General features: G+C 47.5%; 1 long non-coding RNA gene across 2 annotated transcripts in view; it reads left to right on the top strand.

Moving 5' to 3' along the window:
* The window catches only part of LOC146788819 (uncharacterized), a 553,440-nt gene extending 548,316 nt beyond the window's left edge, over nt 1-5,124 (top strand). For both annotated transcript variants that reach the window (XR_014969991.1, XR_014969992.1), the window contains exon 4: nt 5,059-5,124. This is a non-coding gene — a long non-coding RNA (uncharacterized LOC146788819). The remainder of the gene's footprint in view (nt 1-5,058) is intronic.
* The last annotated feature ends 14,249 nt before the right edge of the window (nt 5,125-19,373 follow it).

The raw sequence follows: 19,373 nt of genomic DNA, 5'->3' as shown, positions 1-19,373 counted from the left end.
CATCACTTGCGGGTAGTGTGTCCTCAGTCTCCTCCTCAGTCAGCTCCATACCACCGGAAGATGTAACACCCATACAGACCAAAACTGCCCAACCCTCTTCTTTTTTATTGGAAATGGAGAAGGTGAGAGTAGGGGGAAGGATAGTTCCAAAGGACCAAGGACAAGAAGGGGCGGTAGGCGATGGCAGAAACAGCGAGAAAAACAAAAATACAACAAATGTGGCCTCAGACAGGTCAACAAGATCCAGGAGGGGAGGGAACAGGAACTAGATCCTAATGAGGAAATCACAATGGAGGAACTGAGGATTGTGAATCTGTCCCAGAAAGATTTGTCAGTCTGTGAACTATCTGTCCTTAGTAAAGGCCTAGGGTTTTGCCCAACCCAGTCAGGCAATGATGTTGATGTTTTTGTTGACTTGTTTAAATTTGTGCGGCAAATAAAATTGAAAGATCATTTCTCAAGAGTCTGGCCTGTGTGTACTAACAACCAACAAGTTCATGGGGGTTCAGAACAAACAGTTGCAGAATTTAACGCTCTTAAATCCATGTTGTCTATACAGTTTGAAACCGAAATGGACACAGACTCTTTACGCTTGGAATTGAATATCGATGAGGATCTTAATATAAACAGTGGTTTAAAGGAAAGATCCAAGTTTATACCAACAGGCACACACCCGAATATAGATATTTTTTGGGAAAAGGTTAGCCAGGATCTACACAGGCTCCAGGCCACGCATTCCAGAAGCCACGACACAATATACAACCTTACCATAGCCGAAAATCGCGCTCTAAGGGACCTAAGATCTAATTCTGCACTAGTCATCCGCGAAGCTGATAAAGGGGATAACGTGGTGGTGATGAACACAATGGACTACATGGGGGAAATTGAAAGGCAACTAGCTGATACAAACTGCTATACGAAACTGTCTCATAACCCGATGAAATCACTATGTAAATACATCAATGGCAAATTAGTTGAATGGCGGGAGACTGGGCTACTTGATGGCAAGGAATACGAATATCTTGCTGTCGGAGAACCCACTTTCCCGTGCATTTACATTCTGCCCAAAGTTCATAAGGGAGCCCCTTTTCCACCCGGTCGACCAATCATCTCCGGCATCAATTCTCCTACAGAGAGATTATCGGAATATGTGGATGGCTTTCTACAGCCATTGGTCCAAAACCTACCTGCTTATGTGAAGGACAGCAAGGACATCTTATCTAAACTTGAGGGCTTGGAATGGACGGATACCTTAGTGTTTACCACCCTTGATGTGTCTAGCCTCTATACCAGCATTAAAAAAGAATTTGGCCTCAGGGCCTTGGAATTTTTTTTGGGACAAAGATCTGCTGTCCACTTGTCCCATAATGAGATGCTAATGGAGATGACGGACATCATTTTGTCCAAAAACTACTTTCTCCACGACAATGAATGGTTCCAGCAGACACAGGGTACGGCCATGGGTTCCAGGTTTGCGCCTGCTTATGCCGGCCTATTTATGGGCTGGTATGAGCGGGTGCACGCCTGGGGCCGCCATGCCTCCACATGGATGGAATATGTACTTTTCTGGGGCAGGTACATTGATGATGTCATCATCATCTGGAATGGACCTGTCCCTGAATTGATGAGATACTTTCATTTCCTCAATGATAACCCATACAACATAAGATTTACGATAAACTGGAGTAAGGAGAGGATAGATTTCCTGGATATCCAGTTTTTCGTGCAGAATAACACAATACAGAGCACAGTCCATCGCAAGAGCACCGCCTGCAACAGTGTATTACGCTACGATAGTGCCCATCCCCGACATGTTGTTAACAACATCCCCTTTGGGGAAATGATAAGAATGAGGAGGATTTGTAGCACTCAGGAGGGATTTATCCAAAATGTGACGGAAACCAAAAACAGATTCATCAATAGAGGTTACCCTGTGCCCCTTATGAATAAAATCGAAAAGAGGGCCCTGAAGGTAAAAAGAGAAAGCACTCTGGAGAAGAAAAAACCATTGGGTATTGAACGCAAGAAACAATCCACCACTGCCCTTGTTACCACCTACAATAGAGACAGTAATCGGATCTATAATATCCTTAGAAAACACTGGAGATTGCTTTGCGAAATACCAGGTTTAAAGGATGAAATCCCTAGGACACCCAGGGTCACCTATAGACGAGGTCAAAACTTGAGGAATCTGCTATGTCCTAGTTTTATAACGTCCCCCAAACCTCCAAACTGGCTGACAGAGGGCCAAGGGGGTTTTTTCACATGCATGAAATGCAATGTGTGCAAACTGGGAAAAAACAGAACACGTATGTTCCGATATAACACTGACAAGACACATAAAATCAAACATACCATCACGTGCAAATCAAACTTTGTTACATACATATTGGGCTGTCCGTGTGACATCATTTATGTAGGCAGCACCAAAAGGGAACTTAAGATCAGGATACAGGAACACCTGAGAGCGGCAGTGAAGGGTGACTCCAAGTATCCCCTTACCACACATATCCAGGACAAGGGGCATAAGCCCAATGAATTGTGGTTCTTTGGGATAGACCATATACCACCATCCCCTAGAGGAGGAAATAGAGAGCTGGAATTAAGACGAAATGAGGCAGGTTGGATATGTAGGCTTCGATGTGTGGAAATGGGGCACAACACCGAATCCGAAATGCATTATTTCTTGTAAAGATTATTTTATGAAAGAACATCTCGGGTTAACCGCATATTACCATGCATGTTAGTACATGAATCATTTGTATCATCTCACCATCACTGCCTACTAACTTAACCTCATCTCTTCTTGACTGTTGTTTTGGTAATGCCAATGTTTATGTGATTGTGTACAACCTTGTTGGACATATGAGTCCCTATGTATGAATTTGTAACGTAGCATTCTGATAATTGCTACGCACCGTGGTATCAATCATTGACAATTACTGTTATTTTTTGGTATAGCCAATGTTTTGCCATCTATTTTACAACTGTTCAACCCTCGGTCCCTGTGTTTGAATTTCATTCTCACTACAGTTATTGCCTGTTAATATCTCATTAATGCTAATTACATTAACTGTGTTGGCTCCTCTTGGAACGTCAGGCCATGTCAATGGATTTGTTGAACACCGCTGGGCGACTCCATAAACATAATGTAGAACATCGGTTTTTCCTATATGACCCGTTAGACACTTACACTTCAGAGCGATCCCTCACAACACCACACATATGAGTTGATACCTTGAAATACATCGGACATGCACATCGTTTTTGTATATCTTATGATATGGATCTGAGCTTTCGAGAAGATATGATGTACTTTGCCTTACTAATATTACCGCCATGATTAGACCCTTGCTGTTTATGCGATGCACGTGCTATGAATAAACTTAAAATGGTTTTGATCTGCAGTCCCTGGGGCACTCTCTCCCTGGGTACACTATTTTCTCTTGTTTTTGCAAACACTTGACCGGCTCCATTTTTTGAATATGGTGTACTTTCTCTAGGTACATTGTTTTTTATTGTTTTTCGGAAATACTTAACCGGCCTCACTTGGTGTTTATGGTGTACTTTACCTTCCCAATATGACAGCCGTTTTTAATGCTCACTAAAATACGCAGCCCGTGCCACGTGAAAGCCGAAATTTGACATTATCGATGTAATTTCGGTTAGTCTCTTTGCTTTTCTTAATTATCTAAAACATTGGAGCCGAGATACTGGGCTGATAATTTTGTTTACCCATACAGTCGATACTATCAAAACATGCCCATTCCATCATGGCCGTGGGGTTACTTGCTCCTAAATCAATACGGAGTACTGACTTGTTTGTATCATTATGACTGTAATTGACTGTTACCTCACTAGACATACGGTATTTAAATTGCGTTTCGTTCGTCTATTACTTTATTTCATTAATTACAAAACTTCTTATCGTATGTTTGCCACATAGGAATGATCGACACCTTTTACACTTCCAAGATGGCAACTTGGTTTACATACAATTCTTAGCGATTACGCTATGACGTGAATCCCGGTAACGAGGCTCGAGACCCAGGTGTTTTGAGTTTGCATGGGGTGAATTACTATTTAAACGTACGAGCGCGAGTCCCGTTAGTTACAGATTGCCTAAGGATTGAGTCCCGTCCAGGATTTGGAATATGCGGAATCGGGTAGGTGCTGTGAGAACTTTTGATTGTACTTTATTTTGTGTTCGTTGGAATAACCTAACTTGCTAATCTTTTCTTAATAAACCAAATTCTCTACTGAGCTTAGACCTAAGGGCTGGCGGTATATTAGTAACATGTCCCCATGTCATTATGACATTAACCAGATTCTCTATGCTAGCACTGGTACTTGCTTTTAATTATCACTTTTAAAATGCTACGGATGGTAACACTTAGACCATCCCATCTTAGATTGTTAATTTGATCACAAATAGGCTGATCAGACATCGCATTTGATTCGTTAGGTTGCCCTTTAATACTCTTTTGACTCCTACTGTTTTTAACTATGGGTATAACTACATAGAAATTAATGAGTAAGTTTGTTTAATTAACTCAACACGCTCTGTTTCCATTTGGATAATTAGTTCTCCGTGTTTTCACTTTTAGGCATTATAAAGACTCTGACTCTTATCCGTATTATTGGATAAACTTTTGACCTGGTGCTATATCACTTATAAATAAGACGGGACCATCGATTGCCATTTGTCGGATTTAGACCATTATCTCATTCGACACATTCTTTATATTATGAATGTAAGTACACATACCCCCAGGGGGATTTTATTGTCTCTTCTAGCGCCTTTGTACACTTGTACGTATATATAGAAAACGTTCCCTCAGGGGTTTATATGGGACACTTGATTAGGGGTTATAAGCTTGCTAATTCATACTTTTAAATCTTTTATATGACTTTTTGCTTTACGCTTATCTCCTTGTTTAACTTCTTCCGGTCAGTACTTAGGCCATCACAACTTATGATGTACCTTGTGGCAATTTGTTACTTACAATCACTAGTATATTCCGTTGAGTAATGCCCTCTCACTTTGACTTTTTCTAGTGATTTTGAATGACGTTCTAGAAATCTCAAGAAAAACAAACATAAACAGATGCACTGTCTTTTACGGTGGGTACACCCTTGAGTCTCCCCTTTCTCTTGCTGCTTCCTTTGAAACTGCATTTAGCCTGTTGATAATAAATTCCTAATCCTTTCTGACCCCATTAATTATGGTCGATGCAAACTTGGTTGAGGAATTAGACTTGGTTTATAGAAACCAGTTGTACTTCATTAATGTGCAATCTTAAATTGTTATTTAACTAGAAACATGTTAGTAGGTTGATAATTTGTCCTTATCGAAAATTATTGAATATGAATTTACTATAATGGTGAACTCACTTACAATCCTGTTTTAACTTGTTTATGTCTTCTATGTACTGTTAATAGTGTCCTTTTTCCCTTTTTGTTTTGTAAAATACGTCTTTGAATTTGTTTAATATTAATGTTTATTTTTGTTGGATTTGTATATATTTGATGTGGGTATTCGTGGTATTTATACATTGTTTTATATATACACTTTGCAGCCCTGAAGAAGTCCCAAGTTGGACGAAACGCGTCGGCTGCTTTGGCTGTTCTTAAATGTCATTTTAAACAAATGAATAATAAAGAAGATCAATTTGAAAAAGAAAATATCTCATGTACATGGACTAATTTGATACTATTTATACTTGTGGAAGTGGTGCGCCTTTTGCTGTTTATGTCTCATGTTGCCCCAGTATCTGGGGAGGTATTGTGTTAGCGGGTACTATTCGAGAGCACACACACATGGTGAATTTGAATTTGTCACCAACCAATACAAGGGGTAATTGATAATCCGGTGCTGTCCTAGAGGGTTACCGCTGACTTTGCTCCTCCTGACTCCTACTGGGGCCTACAGTAGAGGACAAAGCTAAGTCCCCATCACAGATCAGAACAGCCTGAGTAGGTATTCTGACTAGGCCAGAATCCTCCTCAGTTCCCAGGGTTAACCCTACTACACCCTTTTGCTGGGAACCACCACTTACAGCTGAACTAGGGGGTACAGTTGCCTTAGGGGCAATGGTGGCTGGGGGCTTATCCTTTTTGGTGCACTCACTAAACCAATGTGAGTTGGACTTACAATAGTTGCACCATGGTTTCTTTTGGCCTTCTTTCTTTTTATCCTTTTTGGGACCACCCTCCCCCTGAGCCTTTTGGGGGCCTGGTGAAGACTTCTGGTCTTTTTGTTTCTGATCATTACCCTTCTGGTCTGCCCTTTTCTGATCACCGCCCTGGTTCTGGTTTTTCTGCTTAACTCTAGTCCTGACCCATCTATCTGCCTTCTTTCCCAATTCTTGGGGAGAAGTCAGATCAGAATCAATCAGGAGTTGATGCAATAGCTGGTTTTGACAGTTGTTAAGGATTTGTTCTCTCATGATCAAATTATACAATCCTGTATAGTCCTTAACCTTACTTCCCATTAGCCAGCCTTCCAGAGCCTTAGTGGCACAATCTACAAAGTCAGTCCAGTCCTGAGTCTGTGTCTTCTGGGTATCCCTGAACAACAACCTGTATTGTTCAGTGGTTAGGCCAAACCCATCAATTAGAGCACTCTTCAGGACAGTGTAATTATCTGCATCCTCATCACTAACTGTGAGGAGCTTGTCTCTACCTTTCTCAGAGAAGGAGAGCCACAAGATAGCTGCCCACTGACTTTGGGGTACCTGCTGTACTTTGCAAGCTCTCTCCAAAGCAGTTATCCATTTGTGGATGTCATCCCCACACTTGTAGGGAGGGACAATCTTGCTCAGGTTTCTATTATCATAGTGCCTGTCTCTATCCTTAGGGATATTGCAGCCACCAGTGGGTTCTGACCCACTTAACCTTTGTTCTCTAGCCAGAGCAAGCTTCTCTTTGGCAAGGGCAAGTTCTTCCCTCTGAATCCTCAGATTAGCTTCCCTCATTCTGGCTTCATGCTCCTTTCTCTCAGGGGAAGTCATTCCCCTATGAGAGGAAGCATTAGAGATGCTAGAGACATGGGAGTGGATGGATTCCCTTGAAGGGGATCTGTCCCTCCTGCTTCTCTGTGTAAGCCCACTTGGGGGTCTGTATGGGGGAACCCCATGCAAACTCCCATGTTAGCTTAGGTTAGCCTGGCTAAGTCTTCCTACTTGGCCCTGGCTGTCTACCTCTTCATCTGAAGTCCCATCTGACTCATCTGTGGTGGGTAGACCCTCCTTTGTACCTAGGGTACCTGCCTGTGAGGTTTTAAGAGCATCATACTCCTCTAGGAGTTGTCTTAGCTGAAGGAGGGTAGGGTTTGCACCCTGTTTTATTTTTCTGGAGGTACACAATTTTCTCATCTCCTGAAAAGTTAGGGTATCATATCTAGAGGAGGTCTTCTGCAGATCTGCCCCTCCTGGGAGAGCATCTTCTTGATCTCTTCCCAGAGACATGATCTAGTGAGGGTGTGGTGGGTGCACCTACCTACACTAGTTGTTTCTACTAAACCTCTCTGGTAGTTGTAGTCAGGGTGTGTTACTCCCTTCAACCTACAACCACTAAGTCCAGTAGGACGTAAGTATTATAATCTATGTTATATGTACCTAGAGAATATCTGTGTGATCTTTCAATTTAGTATCTCAAGATTACAATGGTATTACAACAGCAAGCTCAGATCCCAACCGCTGCTCACCAATGTGAGAAGTTGGCCTGATGTATGATGTCACTAGTTCTAGTGTACACCTTATATCAGTCCAAATACCCTTATGGTGATTGGTTGTAAAGTCAACCTTATAGACCAGCTACCCTAGTGGTAGCATGGACAAGAGCAGTCTTAGGCTAAACTCTGAATGGCATGTGAAGCCAGCTGTGATACCATATATAATCCCTTGAATACCAAATGAAAGGACACCACAACAGATATATATATAAAATAAAGTGTATTTATTCTAGTCAAACCCTCAGCACTCTTTATGAGATTAGAGGTAAGTACAACACAGTCTTATTTAAGCATACATTAAGTCACACAGGTAAGTAGTACAGTTAGGCCCTAGGGGCCACGCAAACCATATACTAAGTAAGTGGTATAAGGACCACTGTCACGGAAATAGGATAGGCCTAGGCCTAGGGAATCGCTGGGGCTACACTACACTAGCAACAGTTAGGAAGTGGGAGGCCCACGGGATTCAGGTGCAGAGTGGAAACACTCACGCGTAATGCGTAAAAGTCGATAGAAATAGTAGTAGTTAGAAATTAACAGTTTAAGGACACTTCTGAAGCAGCTAGAGAGTCGAGACTCGGAAACTAGACCCTAGGATAGTCACTACCCTTGTGAGCACCGAAGTACCCAAGTTACCTAGCCCACAGGCTGCGGGTGCATAGGTGTGAACTTGCGTCGGGTTTCGTCGTGGACTTCTATGGATGCCTGAAGGAAAGTTGCTGACAGGCAGTCAGTGAAGAGTGTCCGGTGGATCCCAAGGCTGGGATCAAGAAAAGAGGAGACCTTCAAGCAGAAGGGACAGAGTCAAGGTCACTAGCCAGTGACCACGTGGAACCAGGAAGGAACCAGGCGATGTCGTGAAGATTGCAGGTGAAGGTGAAGCTTGTCGCTGCAGCCACGAGGACCAGGGAACGTCGAGGACGACCAGGACCAGGAGGCGAGCTGTCCCACGAAGGCTCTTGCTGTCGGCGGCGTCGAAGTTGGACTAGGACTCACCAAGCCTTGGCAAGCGGAGCCCACGAAGAACGGAGGACTTGCTTCTGGTGCAGACCAGGAAGGTCTGGGGTGCTTCTCTTTTTCAAAGAAGCAGGAGCCAGTCTGGAGGAGCCAAACCAGCGGTGAAGATTTCAGGATGCGTCGTCACAAAGGCCACTAGCCAGCGGGCAAGCAACCGGACAGACGCGGCAAGCAGGAAAATGCAGAAGGGCCCCACGCAGGACTCGTGGAGTGTGGGGGGCTGATCTTCGGTGCAGATGGTGCTTGGGGTTGGGGCTTCTCAATCCCCGGTGCACAACTTCGAGGGTGCCTCAGAAGCTGCGCTTGAAGATACTAGCCACTTTTCCCAGGTAGCCGGTCTCTCGTCGCCTCCACGGATCTCAGCTCGGCTGTGGATGTGGATCAGGGTCGGAGAAGTCTGGAAGTCAAGGCTCTGGTCGGGCTCTGCAGTCGGTCCCTCGTAGAACTTCAGCAAAGCAAAGGGTAGTCTCTTGATGGTGCCTGTTTGCACAGGGTAGCCACTCCTTGGCCACAAGGGAGATTCTTCAGTCTTCTTCTTTCGTCGAATGTCGAAGGTCCAGAGTTTCTGTTCAAGTTGCAGGTTCAGGATAATCTAAAGTCTTGAGGCCCAACTCCCACTCTTATACTAATCTGGGGGGCTGGGATACCTGCTAGGTCACGCCTTATGGGTGGGACCTGGGAGGGGGTGGTTACACCCACTTCCCTTTGTCCAGTTTCGCGCCAGAGCTGGGGCTGGAGTGCCCCAGCGCCGGTTTGAACTGGACTATGCAAGGAACACCTTGTGTGCCCCAGGCATGTCTCATTCCTTTCAGCCCACCCTGCCCCAATACACTAAAGGCTGTCTGGGGAGGTGCTAGCACCTCCCCAAGCAGGAAACCTATTGTCCAGGCCTCCCTGGCTGGAATCACTCCCAGCAGCAGGAGGTCAGACTTGTGTCGTGGCAGCAGCATCCATTTTGTGATGCTGAGGCTTTGGTCAGAGGCTAACAGTAAAGTATGATTTCAACATGTCTTTCCCTCTAGAAGGGGGGAATAATATCCTCATGTCCACAAATGGTATGGGGGTATTATTCCACAGTGTTAGACACCTTACACGACATGTTTCGATAAAGCCAAACCATAGTTACCATAACCGTTTAAGATTATAAGGCACTTTAAGAGTATATGGTAGGCTATATCATAGAACAGCTATAAGGACATGGTTCCGAAAGCTGCAGACAGGCTCAGCTCATGCTAAAGTACCATCTCACATGTTACCAAGCACTCTGCCTCCAGGATTGTTAAGGCCTGCCATAGGAGTGGCTGATAGGTACACATGTGTCTATATGTAAGTTAGGTATAGGAATACTACACCTAAGCAAGGGGTGATTACACGACCTTGCCCCAGCTGAGTGATCAGCCAGTTGTGTCAAAATGGAAGGCCAGGCCAGGGGTGGCATAATACATGCTGCAGCCCCTGGTAGGCCTAGGGTACACCTATGCCCTGGGTACCTAGGGTACACTGTACAGGGGCCAATAAGGTGATCCTATCCAAATGGGTTATGCACCTAAAGTACATAGTATCAATTTAGAGAGAGAACAGCAGGGCTGTGGGTCTGATTAGCAGGCCCACAGCCACATCTAAGTCGAAAACCAGTAAAGCAAAAGCAAAAAGTGGGGGTGAACATAGAAAGCAGACCCTACTCTCCTACAAGTGTGTTGTGGTGGTTGATGTGCTTGTGGGTATAGATTCCATTGTGAGTATGTTTTTTGGGGTGTTTTTTGTTTCTTTGTGTGTATGTGTTTGTATGTGAGATTGTTCTACTTGTGTCTGTTGTAATGGGTGCCTGCAAAGTAGCGAGTGTGCTTGGGATTGAGGTTGGGAGTTTGGAATTGGTTTGAGGAAGGGACAGAAGGTTAGGCTGGTTGTGAGGTTCGATTGAGTGAGGAAGTTGCTATGCTATATGTTAACAAAATGCAAAACACATTGGAAACAGCCAGTTCAAAAACAAACACTGCATGTATGTTTAGTATGTTGAGTGACACATTAAAATGTATTATGTATAATTCTCCACTCCACCAGGGATTTCTGTCAGGGATTCCATATGTAGGATCTGCAAGACGTTCTCCTCTTAGGGCAATAGTGGTGGTGGTGATGGTGGTTGGGGGGACTGGTAGAAACACCACCAGTCCTCTGGGCCTCCAGGTGAAGCGGAGGTATGCAGGTGACAACAATTAGCACTAACATATCAGATGTGTGATGCTAGCATCCATCCAAAAGCCACAGCAATAGTTCAATGTAGAACGCATCTCGCAATGAACTCAGTCTGTCAGGAAACCACAGCATGACAACACCAGCACAATTGTGAAATCTAAATAGGCTCAGCGCTATCTCGCTAACCTGACGGCGACTGAGTAATGTTAGCCAGAGAGGAATCCTTCACGGCGAAGGAGGTGTGTCGCTTATGCGAAAGTCAACAGTCTGTTGATTTAGATGGCGGTTCAGCTAGCCCACATCCAAATATGACGGACGGGAATCCGTCACCTTGATGGAGTACTTGTAACCAATGTTCCCTCTTTTTTTTTTCTCTGTGTGCAGCAGAGTAAGGTCTCTGTGGGCTGCAGCCAAGGCTATGTGCGCCAAGAACCAGACCACGCATGTAGACCATGGCTTTAAGTGGGATAAAAAAGAAAGGGGTCTCTCAAAGAGGCGTGGCCGATGCAATTAAGGGTGTGGCTTAACAGCAATTAAGCTAAAAATCTGTGCTTATCATAGTGTGTCACCCGACTGATATTTTGCTTCTTCTATCATTGCATCCGATATATAATACAAGTATCATTACACCTACAAGAAGCCAGGAGTATTGCCTTTGTCAATGGTTGTTTGTTGCATAATGTTGCATATAATATTGACATGCTCCCGCTCTTGTGGTAGAGGTTGTGGCTTAATGCTTGAGCTGCTGGCTTAGGAGATAGGTTTTGAGTCTTGGGTCAGATTAACATCCTATGATTCTCGACAAATCAATTAATCTCCCCATGCATACAAATAAATAAATAAATCATGTAAATCTCTCCAATACTTTTGGGTTGAGTTCGCACTAAATAAAACTTGCTGCATTTCTTTTCTAAATGCGGCACTGATGGTTTGCCTTTTGAAAGAATTTATGTTAAATGCAGCCCATGGCCGACGCTGTGATCAGGGGAGCAACTAGACCCGAACTTCGGGGGGAAGGGAGCTTACACTCCCAGCCAGGGCTGGCCCTAGCACTGGTCGCACACTGTGCAAGTCTTTTTTGGCACCCCTCACCCATTTCCTCCTCCGCCATGAATTCCCTCACTACCACTCACCAACAATGTACCTCATCTCTCTGTAGCACTTTTCTGACAAACATTTCATTTTTTAATAGCGCTGCTCCTAGTTTACTCACACTCAGTTATGTGATCTGCATGGTACACATTCTTTGTAGCAGGCACATTAACCTTCTGCGCTGTGTGGGTGGCAGGAGTGCCCATGTGACTGCACGGTGAGCGATGCAACAGTGTGAGAGAAGGGTAAGAGGAGTGAATGCAGGGTGAGTGAGGTGACCATATGAATTTGGGTGCACATGTAAGTGCAGAAAGGGACGAATTAATGCATGGTTAGTGATGGGCTTGTTTGAGTGAGATTGCAGATTGAGCAGTGAGGGGGACAGGTCAGTGAAGTATTACATGAGTGCAGGGTGAGTAGTGTGCTCGTGTGACTGCAGGGTGAGGTACAGGGTGAACACTCTGAGTGAAGGGTGAGCGGGTGAATGGTGTGAGTTCATGGTGATCAGGGTGAGTGCATTGTGATCACTATAAGTGCAGGGTGAGGCGGAAAGTGAAGGGCGAGAATGAGGTGTGAGTTGTCTAAATGCAGGGTGCATTCCCAGACTCTTGAAGAAACTCAGCTTTGTTATGTTCCATGTAGGTACCCCAATATAGGCTCAGGTAGTCAGCTAGTCTTTCACCTATATTCTCCCCTATCATTACACTACATAACGGTTCTTGGGACTGACCTTTTACCTAGATACGATACTACTTACTGGACGTGAGGATTTCCCTGAAAACTAGCCTCATCCATTATGCATGAGGATTCTTGGAAACTCAGCAGGGCCACCATCTTGTGCAGAATAACTATGTACAAGGGTCATTCCTTCCGTCATCCTAGGTCTGACATGACACAGTAAGGTAGAACCCCTGAGGGTACCACTTTGGGTATATAAACACCATATCTTGTTGAGATAGTCAGAGGAGAAAAGGACTTTGTTGCTGACACACTGACGCAAGCCGCTTTGGTTCCTGCTTGCAGACACTGCAGCTTACAGTGGTCTGACATCCCTTGTGGGGTGTCCATCTCGAGACCAAGACGGGGGTCCCACAGTCTCTCACTTCAGGTAATGGGGTTGACTTTATCCTAGAGGGATTCTTGACTTTTACACCTACATACACGCTAGGTACACTTAGGAACATCTAGTTAGGGTTGCATCGTAGGAGTATGTATTTTACTGTCATGTATTTTAATACCTGCCTGTAGTCATTGTTTTAGCAATATGCTAGAAATCTACCATCCTTTTACTCTGTTGGAGCTTATAATCATTTAAATCTGTTACTGTCTAATGGTTGTTTCAGCACACCTAATTTACACTAGAATGACGCTGGTTCAATAAATGCTTATTGAAAAACGTCCCCATCGTTCATTCTCTGTATCTCTCTGAGGCAAAGTGAGCACGAGTGACTGAGCGAAAAGTATGGCCCTGTTTCCACGATCCTGCGGGATCAGAGTTGTCATGTTCCCTAGTTGCCAATAACTATTCTCTCCTTGGTAACAGGGGTTTCTAGTGGCACTGTGAGCTAGCTGGTACACAGGCTAACATACCTGGTGGTGTCTAGAATCAGTCCAGACACCAATCTTACAGTGTATGTTGTCTAAACGTGCAGGTCCTGTGTAGGTTTATAGGAACTTCACGACTTGGCGCTGCCAACGTTGGTTTGGTTTGGTACTTATTTAACAGTCAGATCTGAGTAGTTCAGTTGTGGTATTCTCAGAGACCCCTACTCACATTTCCCCAGAGATGTCTAGAGTGGGAAGGGAGCTATCCGCCACAACTGAGTAGGAATATCCTATTTATTAGCTGTAGGTTTGTCAAGCTTGAAGGACAAACAGTTCCTATTTTGCATGAAACCCCTTGAAACTTTTTCAACAATGACTGAAGAAGGTGATGCTGCCCCAACACTATGTGCGGTGCAGGAGTTGAGGAAGAACTAGAAGGGGAAATCAGCATTTCAGAAAATGTTAGGTCTGACCTTACTCTAAAACTAGCAGACTATGGAGTCTCAGCTAAGGGTGGGACAGTAACATTCATGATCCAATAAATATCGCAAGAGGGGTAAGACAAGGCTGCGTATTAGCCCCCACCTTATTTTAGCTTTTATGAACTGGGTGGTGAAACATCTAGCGGAAGTCCTTGCAGACGCGGCCTCCCTGGGGAGTGGAAAAAAAAACTCTCTACTTTTTGCGGACGATGCGCTTCTGGTCTCGAAAACCACTAGTGGTCTTCAATTACTACTTGATCGTTTTATGTCTTTCCGTGTAATGAGACGCTTGGAAATTAACATCTCTAAGACAAAACATTTGCTAATGAATCCTCACAAATCTTTCAGAGGCAAACTGCTATTGGGTGGGATTCCGCTAGAAAGGGTAGACTCTTTTGAATATTTCGGTGTGACAGTGACTGAGAAATGAACCTGGAAACTGTATATCTCCAAGCGTAATCTCCAGCAGAGGAAAACATCTGGGGCTCTAATTTTAGAACATAGAGCATCATAAACTAGACCGATTGAAGCCCCGCTCCAAATATATGATCAGAAGGTGGTTGGCTCAGCCCTGTATGGGGCAGAAATTTGAGGGTTCGATAACCTAGAGGGCTTAGTGTGCACCGCAAATACATTTCTAAGATCACTTTGTTCTCTTCCCCACAGCACCCCACTAATTCCATTAAGGCTGGACATGGGCAGAACTACAATAGTGGATAAGACGAGGCTTCGCCCACTTCTTTTCTGGTTACGTTGAAAACAAACTCCTGAGCTTACCCACTATGCAGCTGCCATGGATGAGGTGCTCAAGCTTTATCGTTTTAAAAAAATTGTCTGGTTTAAAAACATTCAGAAATGGCTTGTAGCACTAGGCTTGGGGAATCTGGAAAGTGACAGACACCAGTTCTCTTCCCAGCAGAGAGTGGTTTAAGTCCTATTACTGGAATTAGGTGGCAGAGAGAATCATCACACATACAGAAGCAGGCCGGCTCACGTTAGTATTTCTGGAGTTTAAGCTGTTTGGTGTGTATGAGCAATATATGGAGCTTATAACTATTCCACAGGAAAGAAAGTTATACATTCAAATCTGAAAGAAACACGTTAGTTAGATTCCTCACCTTAGAATATCCCCAGGCATCAGACTGGATCCAGAAAGATTTTTGTAGCAATACCCCTTGCGCGTCGCTAGGCGTCGTCTGCGGCTCCGCGTCCGTCGTTGGCGTAGTGCGCCGGAATGACGTCGTCGGAGTACTTAGACGCCGCCCTCGCGCGCTGACGTCAGTTCTTCTTTTTTCCACGCCAGGAAGCGCCAATCCGGGAAGAGCTTACCCCTAGTCATTTTTTGACTAACTTTTTGACTCTTTTTGGTCTATCGTCTCGACTCTGGTGCCGGTAGGATGCCTGGTTTTAAGGCCTGTGACGCCTGTCATCGCCTGATGTCGGTGACGGATCACCATCGCCGGTGCCTTTACTGCCTGGGGGCCGACCACGACGCGAGTCGTGCCCCGACTGTCAGGCCTTGACATCGAAAGCTAGGCGGGAGCTGTCCCGTAAGCTTTTCGAGCTTCGGCACTCGGCTCCGCGCCGCTCTCGGTCCCGGTCTAGGAGGAGGTCCAAGGACTGATCGCGGAGCCACAGCCATCGTCATCGCTCGTCGGGGTCTTCGGGTAAGTCGAAGCACTCCAAGAAGTCCAAGAGACGACATCGCTCTTCGGACTCCCCTCGCCGGTCGCGCGACTCGGCCGAGGGTCAGGGTGGTCCCACCCCCGCGGCTCCGTCGGAGCCGCAGGAGCCGCGTCCATCCCCATACCCGCCGGTCCCTGAGACTGACGCGACTCCGGCGGAGGTCAGTGCCTTCCTCTCGGCCATGAGGGGCCTGGCTCCGCCGTCGACGCCTGCCGGCACGCCTTCGGCCCCGAGGGCTCGACTGGGCGACCTCGCGTCCCGGCGGCTCTGGCGCCGTCGACGGCTCCGGCCCCGACGCCGCAGGTCCCCGAGGGATCCAGGCCTGGATCTCGGTTGGCGCCGGTCGACCTCACGACACCTCCTCCGCCAGCGCCGACACCGGTTCCACCTCCGACGCCGCCCCCAGGCGACGTCGTTCCCCAGTTTAGCCCCGGTCCGGGCCCGACGCCGGCGCCGACTGGTGAACCCTTCATCTACTGCCCGGCTCCGATCGTTCCTACTGTTTATCGGGAATCGGATGACGAGGGCGACTGGGAGGGGTATGATGACCCTATGGCCGCTCAGGCCCAACTTTCTCAGGACTGGGCAGAGGAATTGGGGGATGCCAGCGGTCTGGATACCTCCCCGGACGCTGGTTTCATCTCTCCTCCGACTGTGGCCTCGGAGGAGGGTGCAGCCTTCTCAGTGGTACTGCGCAAGGCGGCCGAAGCCCTAGGGCTGGAGTTGCCTGCTGTGGCCGTGAGGACTAACGTCCTCACTGAGGTCCTTCAACCGACAGCAAGCTCCACTGAGCCTCTGCTGCAGTTTAATGAGGCCTTCATTAACGTTCTGCAGGGCACTTGGTCCAAGCCCTCCACAGTCCCTCCTGTGGACCGGAACGTTGCCCGGCGCCACCGCCCTGCTCCGGGCGACCCCAGTTTCCTCTCCCAACACCCCACCCCCGAGAGTCTGGTTATGCAGGCCTCAACCTCCCAATCCTCCTTCCCGTCCGCTCCTCCGGATCGGGAATCCAAGAGGTTGGAGCAGTTTGGCAAGAAACTGTTCTCGTCCCTGAGTTTGGGACTGTGGTCTTTAAATACCGTTTGCCTGTTGGACCGTTATTCCCACTCTCTGTGGGATGCGGTGGAGGACGTGCTGCCCTTGTGTCCGGTGGAGGCCCGGACACGACTCGCTCAAGCTCTTGCTGACGGTCGAGATGCAGCGCAGCATGCCATACGGTGTGGACTTGACATCACGGACTCGCTGGGTCGGGCGATTTCCACCACGGTGGCGCTTCGGCGTCACGCCTGGCTGAGGTCCACGTCATTTTCGGGGGATGTCCAGAGTTCCCTCATGGACATGCCCTTTGATGGCACTCGCCTTTTTGGCGGACAGTGCGCTGGCTCGGTTCAAGGACTCCCGGGCCACGGCCAAGTCCTTGGGTATTTCGGCCCCGCGGCCGCAAACTTCCGCCTTTCGTCCCTTTCGTGGCCAAGGAAGGGGCGCCTCCTCACGTCCGCCCAGCTACCAGCCGCAGAACCAACCTGCACGCGGACGTGGATTCCGCCGAGGCGGTACTGGAGGTCAACGTGCCGGTCAGTCCACATCCACCCCGGCAGCATCCGCCTCAAAGCCCTCCTAGTCCGAGCTTTCAGGCCCATTCAACGCCAGTGGGCGGCAGAGTTCGCCATCACCTGCTCCACTGGCACTCCATCACGTCGGACAGGTGGGTGCTGCAAATCGTCCGAAGGGGCTACTCCCTCCCCTTCGAGACGACCCCTCCAGCCATGCCACCGCTGAACCACCGTATGTCAGGGGATCATTTGCATCTTCTACGAGAGGAAGTTTCGGCCCTCTTGGCCAAAGAGGCCGTTGAGCACGTTCGTGGTCCAGAAGTAGGTCGTGGTTGTTATTCCCACTACTTTCTGGTTCCCAAGAAGGGCAAAGGGGGCCTACGCCCGATCTTGGACCTCAGGAGCGTCAACGCCTTCCTCCGGAAGGACCGATTCAAGATGCTCACTTTAGCTCAGGTTCTGGCTGCCCTGGACCCTGGAGACTGGATGGTAGCGTTGGACTTGCAGGACGCTTATTTTCACATCCCCCTCCTGCCGGCCCGCTGGCGTTACCTGCGATTCACGGTGGGTCAGGAGAACTTTCAGTTCACCGTGCTCCCCTTCGGCCTCACCAGTGCCCCTCGGGTCTTCACGAAAGTGATGGCGGTGGTCGCAGCTCATCTGCGCAGATCGGGGGTTCCAGTCTTCCCCTATCTCGACGACTGGCTGTTGAAGGCGGGCTCGCCCCAGCAAGTCGTCTCCCACCTCCAGACTACGGCCGACTTCCTGCACTCGCTGGGGTTCTCCATCAATGTGCCGAAGTCACACCTGAGTATTTCCCAGAAGCTCCTTTTCATCGGAGCAGTTCTCGATTCGGTGCAGTTCCGGGTCTATCTGCCGGAACAGCTGGTCCGGGACATTCAGGCCCTGATTTCCATCTTCCGGCCTTTGTCCTGGGTTTCGGTCAGGTTGGTGCTGCGGCTTCTGGGGCTGATGGCCTCCTGCATCCTGTTGGTACCTCACGCCAGGTGGCGGATGCGGGCTCTGCAGTGGGACCTGAAGTTTCAGTGGGCCCAGCATCGCGGCAACCTGTCTGACCATGTCCTGATCTCGGAGGGCACTGCGCACCAGCTGCAGTGGTGGCTCACGAATCGCGATTGGGTCAGCGGCAGATCCCTCTCCCTACCCCAACCGGAGCATGTCGTAGTGACGGATGCGTCCCTCCTGGGATGGGGTGGCCATATGGGAGAGGCGGAGATCAGAGGACTCTGGTCTCCGGCGGAGACTCGGCTCCATATCAACCTATTGGAGCTGAGGGCGATCCGACTTGCACTGAAAGCCTTCCTTCCCTCTGTCCGGGGAAGTGTCGTGCAGGTGTTCACAGACAACACCACCGCCATGTGGTATTGCAACAAACAGGGCGGGGTGGGGTCGTGGACCCTTTGTCAGGAGGCTCTGCACCTCTGGACATGGCTGGAACATCAGGGCATCACCCTGGTGGTTCAACATCTGGCGGGCTCTCTGAACGCCAGAGCAGACGAGCTCAGCCGCCGGTGCATGATGGATCACGAATGGCGTCTGAACTCGGACATGGCGCAAGGTCTCTTTCTGCAGTGGGGAGAGCCTTGGTTAGATCTATTCGCCACCGCAGAGAACGTGCAATGTCAGCAGTTCTGCGCGTTGGAAGTTTAGGAGTAGTAAAGTGACTAACTTTACTACTCCTAAACTGAGAAAAATCCTACTTAGTACTTACTACTTAGTTTAGGAGTAGTAAAGTTAGTATAGTAAAGTTAGTAACTCTACTACTCCTAAACTGAGAAAAATCCTAACTTTAAGACTTTCGGTATTCACAGAAGGCATTTAGGATTCCTAAAGTTAGGACTCCTAACTTCTGTGAATACCAAAATGAGTAAGTGCCTTCTGTGAATACCAAAACGAGTAAGTGCCTTCTGTGAATACCAAAATGGTAGTAAGTTTAGGATTTTGTCTTAAGTTAGTTCTGTGAATCGGGCCCATTCTTTTTGTATGTCCATCCTACAAAACTGTAAGACGTAAATGGTTGGCCTCTGCCTGTAGACTACTGGGAACCCT

This window comes from Triturus cristatus, chromosome 10, assembly GCF_964204655.1.
Source record: "Triturus cristatus chromosome 10, aTriCri1.1, whole genome shotgun sequence".
NCBI classification, from domain to species: domain Eukaryota; kingdom Metazoa; phylum Chordata; class Amphibia; order Caudata; family Salamandridae; genus Triturus; species Triturus cristatus.
Note: the sequence above shows the minus strand (reverse complement) of the source record. Positions and strands in the feature narration are given on the sequence as shown.